Source organism: Magnolia sinica, chromosome 19 (genome assembly GCF_029962835.1).
Source record: "Magnolia sinica isolate HGM2019 chromosome 19, MsV1, whole genome shotgun sequence".
NCBI lineage: Eukaryota > Viridiplantae > Streptophyta > Magnoliopsida > Magnoliales > Magnoliaceae > Magnolia > Magnolia sinica.
Genome location: NC_080591.1, coordinates 9798557 through 9807104, shown reverse-complemented (window position 1 = coordinate 9807104; position 8548 = coordinate 9798557).

Below are 8548 nucleotides of genomic sequence, written 5' to 3'. Positions count from 1 at the left end.
ATCATAGCTTGCCCTCATTGGTACTATCATTAGGTGGACCACACCCATATGTTGAGTTAGACCATCAGGTGCATAGTGATATTTATACATCCCGGTTTTTGCACTAGGTGATCTTTATGACATGGCCCACCTTTTGCACGGTGGGATAATGCCAGCAGAAATTTTCTTTTTTATATAGATGAATTTAGTTAATACACAGTGCTGCTTATGATCATTTCTCATTTTCTTAAATACTTGAAAGAAAAAGGCCTAACCGAGTCATTTGACACGACTCGACTGGACTTTACAGGCCTTCTGGTCAGTTTGAGTTAGCCGAGTTTTTAAACCTTGATCTTAACATTCTAAATAATAGACATTTGATCATTGAATGTGAACTCAGTATTATAGTCCAATTGCAAGCTAAGTATAGGGCTGGAAATGGGCTGGGGCCGACAAGGCAAAGTCGAGCCCAACTACTTCAAAATCTGATCAGGAACCAACACAGGCCCGCCGGCCGCCGGCCCCACAGCGCATGCTATGTAGCAGTCCTGAAAATTGCATTTTCGGGTGACGTACATCCCATTGGTTATGAATTATTGTGAACATGTAACTCCATCGCATCGATTAGGACCGTAGATACCCATGATGGGCTATGATTGTGGGCCCAAGCCCAGATGTTTAAATTGATTAGAACCCCGAACGAGCTTGGTCCACCTACTTGAAGCTGGCTTCGAACCCAATATAGGCCTGTTTGTGTGTGCCGTGGGCTGGGATTGGGCCTAACTTTCAAGATGGTTGGACAGGACTGGGCCTTTAATTGGGATCGGACTATAAAGCCCGTGAGCCAGGCCCGAAACAGCCCGAATTATGTGATTATGATTTGCTTGATTATAAGATAATCCCTACCATCCAAATAACTGACTGATTGTGGATGGAGAATAAGAATCACTCAAAAATCATATAAAAGAGATGATAGTAAGCTTGTTTTGAACACCGTCCATTTTCAAAGGAAAAGAATAAAATTATCTATGAATTGGAATATTCCAATCTATGGCTTTTATTTTTAAGTGACGCCTCATCTGAGGTGAGGAAGATCATATAAACGGTGTGGATCACATAGAGATGACCCAAGATCAAAAGGCCGGGATGTATTCTAGCACAACTTAATCAAATACCGTGTGTTTTCTAGCAAACTTCAATCACGGTTGGATCCTACCCCTAACATAGAGTGACGTATCTGATGATCGGAATCGATTTCATCATAACAATGCGGTGTGGGCCACCCCAATCACGATTCGTACTATTTCTCCTGCATCCAAGGAGGTGTGACAAGCGTGGGAGATCTAGGTGGACGGCACACTTGTTAGAGATCGTGACCATTCATTATGGGTGAGCATCGAGAACATGTCATGGGTAAAAATAATCTTGATCTTTGGAAGCCAAAGTTGTATGAGAAAAATGGACGGTCAGAAAAAATCTAATAGTCTCAATTCAACGGATGTGTGTCTCTCACTTTATGAGCGTGCAGTGTACAACCCTGACTTTTTGGTACATGGTGCATGTAACTGATGGATGGTCCTGATCTCTTACATGTGTTCCACGCCATAAAATGAGGGGGCCCTGTTGAATAACAACCCTTTCATATCTGGCCGTTCATTTTACCCCTTCATACAAGTTGGGCCCCGGTTTCAAGGCTTCACCAGGTCGGCCCAGCCAATTTTGGGCTTGTTGGATGTGTTACAAACCCAAGATCCAGGAATGGTCCTGATTTTTGAGGCCCACTAAATTAATGGATGAATAGGTTCGTGTTTAGCTAGAGGTCTATGTTGCAGTTAGTGGCTTAGAAAATCATCCGCCCCTTAATGTAATGGGGGGATCTCAGTCATTGATTGAGGTGACCGTAGATCTTATATTGGACATGTGATATTCTTTAGATAAATTTAATGTTGCTCTTATTCATTGGGTTTGTTGAGGAGTAATTCCCCTATTAGTACTTGAGAACTTGAGATTGGACATGACGGTTATTGAAATAGGAGAGTCATGATACATGGATCCCAATGCTCTGTTAGACCATTACCTTCATAGGTGCCTGGGACATACATGTGGACCGCAGTTCATGAGATGTACAGTCATTTTATGTGATAATACTAACTTGGGTGATCAGGATGGGCACTCTCAACCATAAAGAGCCAAATTGGTATCGCTTTACGCCTTGTCCTTACCATTCATTAGAAGCATGTAATGGTAATGATCTTGATCGGTTAGCTTTAGATCTTCCTACAAGGTCCATGTATGGGCCAATAAAGTGGACGTAGCTAGGTATTTCTATCAAGAGTCGTTGATTCTTGCACAGGCCATCAAGAGATTTACTACTTTGCCTAAGAAAATATTTATGACTTTGATCTAGATGGATTAGCGACTCATCAAGTAATTTTTCCGTTGGGCCCAATACTCCAAATGTTTTAATTGAATTTTCAAAGGTTTTTGACCGTTGAAGTTTTGTTTTAATCGTTAAAATTGTTTTAAATGCACTTGATGACAACTTGATGGCCAGATCTGATGGTTCACTTTTGATTGACATAGGATATTATCATTAGTGGATGCGTTATCACAGTGGATGGATTGAATCATGACTATATGCATGGATTAGGTGGATTGACGAACTTCCTTCACGGTAGGTTACACTGAAGTCCGTGAGGTGACAGAGTATCATATTGGGTGCACTCTTAAAACCCTAACTCCTCCTTATTTATATGATTCTATCCCAGAGGAGAAGACTAGCCCTGGACATGCATACCCCATGGGATGTATGAGTAGGAGAAAGTATGTGAAATAGTAGAGATCCACTCCATCCTGTTTGATTGTCCTCTCATAGAGTCCACTTTTGTGAATGGTATACGTCTTCCTTAGCACCTATTAGAGAATTAGACGTTTGATTATATCAATTCTCCGGTATGGGAATAGATAAGGAAGAAACTCATTGGTCTAGGAGATCAAAATTGACAAATTGACATTACAAACATCTCTTTTGTATACATCTCATGCACAAATGATCTCCACCGTTAATTAATACATATTGTTATATTGTAGAAATTTTATGTCATTACAAATGAAGATTCTTTAGATGGTCTCATAATTAAATAGTATTGTATTATATTCCATTACGTTTGTATGCTAGGGAACCAACAATCCAAACCGGCCAATGCCACCTTAATAAACACAGATGGGCCTGCACTATCCGTTGATGGATCAGTCCGGACGTGAGCCCATGTTCTTAGCTGGTGTGATGGGCCAAGATAAGACTCTTCTGTCCAAAGATGGAAATTTGGACGTCTAGATTTATAGTCTTCCACATGTGCAACGATCATCTGACCATGGCCCACCTAGTTTGTAAAGCCATGCAGTTCACTTGATTGACGGTCCACCTTTTTGATCAAGCTGCCATCGTATATCCTTGCAGCGGCACAACAATCTTCGGTAATGATAGCTAATATCACATAGCTATATATCAAGCTTAAAAACACACACATCATGGAATACATGGCCCACATATACGACATCCATGCCACTCATTTGATGGCCCCAGTGATAAAGTTTGGCTTCAATTTTACAGAGATGGAGATGGTCCACCAGATGGATGGTCTGGATTCACCAAGCGTACAGCCACATGAGTGGCAGCCAGTGCCATTGGAACAAGATTGGTTTAGATGAAGTCAGCCTTCATAGAAATGAAGTTCTGGTCTCAGACCAACTCGATGGGGGTAAAAAGACTGAGTCAAGACTCGCTCGTTGGCCGAGTTGAGTCGACTCAGCTGTACCGGGTTTTGATACGTAGCGCATGGTTCTCACCATCAGATGATACAGATTTAAGAAATCTGGTTCGTCTATCAGGTACGGTACACGGTACATGCCCTGGACCCACCAGATGAGCGTCATGGATCTCTCATTCGGGTTAGTAGCTCCTACCTGCTGAATGCCGGCCTAATTTTGAGTCAGGGAATGTTCATTGTAGGCCCCACCTGATGAACGTCATGGATCTCTCACACGTGTAAATGGCTTTGACACTTCTCCCGACTTCATTTATATGGGTATTCTGGATCAAGAGGCAATCGTCAGCGCAGATTTCAATGTGGCACGCGTGCTAAATCCAAACCACTCATCAGGTGCATCCCACCGTGAGCACGCCCTGGGTCAGAACTCTAGTTCGTCAGCTCATCAAGTGGGCCATACATGGTTGATTCTTTCCAAACCATTAGTTTTCTCATACATGAGTGGCCCACCCAATGAGTGGGCTTGAGCTTTGGGCCACGGCATTTTAACATGTTATGACCTTAGGAATCGCTAGGCCAGCTGCATTTGCCACGTTGGCGCACTGTGGTGAACCGCTCCAGCACCGCAGCACTTTTCAATATTTCTAGGGTTGCTGACAGGTAAATAACCCTGCGCTGTGACGGTAGCTCGTATCAGACTAAGGCCTTTTGTTAAATCTGAAGTCTAAAGCCCCAATTTGAAATATGAAGCTCCAATCTGAAATCTAGAGCCTGTATCTGAAATCTGAAGTCAAAAAATTTGTTTGGTAACTATGACTGAAGTCTGAAAATTAAGTACTAAATTTGAAACAATCTATTTATTAACAAAAATCTGAAATGTCTAAAATATGTTAATTTGACACATTTGCCCCTATATATCTCCTGCATGTATAAGTGTAGTGGCAATTTCTATTAAGTAAACGTGAATTGATACTACACCAGATGATTTCCCGCCAACTTTGATCTCCTTAAAACCGTTCGTACAACTTAAGCTCGATGAGACCCATATAAGCCAACAACGCAGGAACTTCGTGGGAAGAGGGGCGGATGCGGATTTCCTGCTAAAGTCTTTCGCAGGGAACTTAGGTGGGACCCACCTTAATGTTTGTCAGGAATCAACTTAGTCCATCCGTTCTGTGAGCTAATTTTAGGAGATTAGACCAAAATTGAGCAGGATCCAAGACTCAAGTGACTGTATTAAAGGAAAAGGTATTTAGGGAAATTCCTACCACCAAAACCTCCCTGATTCGACAGTGATGTTTACATGCCATCCATACAGTTCATAACGTCATTCCTACTGGAATGAACTGAAAACACAAATATTATCATGATTCAAAACTTCAGTGGCCCCACGAATATTTCAACTATGGACGTTTAGTTATCACGTTTTCGGCCCACCTGAGCATTGGATACGGTTCATCTTTGGCCTCATGTCCTAAAATGAACTCACAAAACGGATGGACGGTGAGGATTTCTCACAAACATCCCAGTGGCCCCACCTGCATTCCCAGCGCAGGAACTTCCCGCGAAAGGCTTTCGCAGGAGATCCGTCCAAGACGGAAACGGATTGGCTACTCCCCCAGCCACCATGGTTGGTGCTCCATTAGTCCCTCCATGATGTATGTGTTTCATCCATTCCGTTCATCCATTTTTACAAATCGTTCTAGTGCTTCACCCCAAAAATTGGAGGGATATAAATCTCAGGTGGACCACACCATAGGAAAACAATAATGATTGGATATGCATCATTAAAATCCTCCTAAGGCCCACTGTACTGTTTATTTGACATCCAATCTTTTTATTAGGTCATACAGGCCCAGATGAAGGGAAAAAACAAAGATCAGCTTGATCCAAAACTTTTATGGCCCCCAAAAGGTTTTTAATGGTCGACACTCATTCAACACTGTTTCTTGTAATGTGGCCCACTTGAGATTTTGATATACCTAATTTTTTGTTCGATACCATGAAATGATCTGAAAAAATAGATGGATGGCATGGATGAAACACATACATCATGGTAGGGCCCACAGAGTACCGACCACCAGCCAATGGCCGGTGGCAGTGGGAGTAGCCAATCCGTTCCCGTCTTGTACGAGGACGCGGATTGCGTAATACCCCCGCTCGTGCCTAGCTCCGAACGGGCAGTTCTGTGGGCGGGCCCACCGTGATGTATCTGTACATCCAAACCATCAATCCCTTTTCTTAGATTATTTTCAGGAATGAACATAAAAATGAGGTAGATCCAACGCTCAAATGGACCACACCAAAAATAGCAGCAGGATAATGATTTTCACTGTTAAAAAATTCACAGGTCCCACTGTAACGTTTATTTTCCATCTAATGTATTCATAAGGTCAAAAATATCTTTATGAAGAGAAAAAACAAATTTCATATTGATCTGAAACTTCTGTGACCCCAAAAGGGTTTTAATGATAGACGTTCAATCCCCCCCTGCTTTTTGCAGTGTGGTCCAGTTTTTCTTTAGATTTGTCTTATTTTTCGGTTCAAGCCTTATGATGAGCTCGAAAAATGGATGGACAGTTTGGATATAACAAATAAGTCATGATGGGACCCACAACTTGCTGACGTCAATACACCAGCTAATCTGCTTCCCAAATCCCAATCCGTAGCAGGCTCCCAGATACGCTTCGAACGTAGAACGCGTCCTACCCCCTCCCAGATAGTCCAGAAAAGATCTGTAGGGCCCACCATGATGTAAGTGTTTTATCTAAGCCGTTTATTATTTTTCATATATTATTTTAATATATGATATGAAAGATGAAGCAGGTCCACAGCTTGAGTGAGCCACACCAAAGGATGCTACAGTGATAATGACATCCATCGTTGAAACTTTTCTAAGGGCCACTGTGATGTTTTTTTTACCATCCAACCTATTCATTAGGTCATGAAGACGTGGATGAAGAGAAAACACAAATATCAACTTGATTTGAAACTTCTTCGGCTCTTAAGAAGTTTTTAACAGTGGACATTCAATCCCCACCTTATGGTCCAATTAATCATTGGACCTGCTTCTTTTATTGGATCACACCTTAAATTATCTGAAAAAGTTGATGGATAGTGTGGATCAAACACATAAATTATGGTGGGGCATAAAGAAGTTTCACAGGTTAAAGGTTGATTTTGTATTGCACAAACAATTTAAAAGAAAAAATTTCCGTAGTAACTTGAAAAGGGGTACTTTTGGAAGCAAAAAATTTTTGTTTAATGAAAAATCACGGAGCGTATTCCGCGTTCACCATTAAGCCAGACTCCTATCACGGAAAGAATTCAGTGAAAAACCACTTAGCGCTTTCCTTCTTCCGCGTTAACAACGCATTAACAAACACCACTAAACACGGAAAATTTTCCCCATTATGTGTTAAGTGCAAAAATTCAGCGTTAACAAACATGGCCTAAATTTAAGATTTTGTAGCCCTAAAACTATTTTTTATTTTTTGGAGGACAAAAATGCATCTCCTGCACAACCATCACCCTCACCGCACGTTGGTCTCGGAAGCATAAATGTTTTTTTTAAAAATGGATGTGGGCCCCACTAAAATTTGAAATTTAGCCCACCTCTTTATTGATCTGATATGCTCATTTTAATTGGACAGTCGTGAATTTTTAAAGGAATTTTTTAGTTTTTCACTCGAAGTTTTCTATAGCCCACACCTACACTAATGTCGTACATTAATTCTGAACTGTTTCCTTTGGTGTAGTTCATTTGTGATAAGTTTTACCCTCAAACTTGGATATATGACATAAAATTAAAACCCCTTCCATATGGATGGGTTGGATTTGTTTCATGATAACCCAACAGACCATACATAAGATGTGGATGGGTTCACGGTGTGGGGCCTTGCTGCACGAGGCCATTTTGGTTGTTTCCTAATTCATTTTTTTTTCATAGAGGGGAGGAAGTCATGAAAGGGAGGATGGTGTTTTTGGTCTTAACCCGACGAAAACAACCATAACTTTTTCGTTACATGTCTGATTTGAGTATATTGTGCTCGTTGAAAAAATAATTTGATTAACTTTCAAATGGATTTGAAATAATATCATTTGTATATCATTTGATTGCTCAAAAGTGGACTCAAAGTTCATCATTTACACATAGATTATTGATATTCAATGTAGCCCACGTTTGGGCAATTAAATCATGTCTAAATAAGATAATTTAAAATTCATCAATTCTTTTTTATTAAATTATCTTTTCAACGAACATAAGATCACCTAAATTGAACATGTAACGAAGGAGTTATGGATGTTTTCGTGAGATCAATAGCCCATAGTGAATGATGAACTTTGGGCGTACTTTTTGGATAATAAAATGGTGTCCAAATAAGATTATTCCAAAGTCATTTGAAAGATCATCAAATTATCTTTCTAACGAAAATAAGATCACCTAAATCAGAAATGTAATGAGGGAGCTATACCCATTTTAGTGAGATTTATGCCCCATAGTGAATATTTGTGATCTACAGTGAGAATATATGCGATCCATAGTGAGAATATCGGCGATCCATAATAAATATCGATGATCCACAGTAAATATCAGCAATGCACAATGAATATCAACGATCTACACTTAATCTCAGCGATCAACAGTGTAAATATCGACAATCCACAGTGAATATGTGTGATCCACAATAAATATCGATGATCTACCATACAACATTCATCAATTACAATATACTTCAATCTCAACATTCTTCCATTACAAAAGTCATCCATTCCAACATTCATCATGTTCATCCATT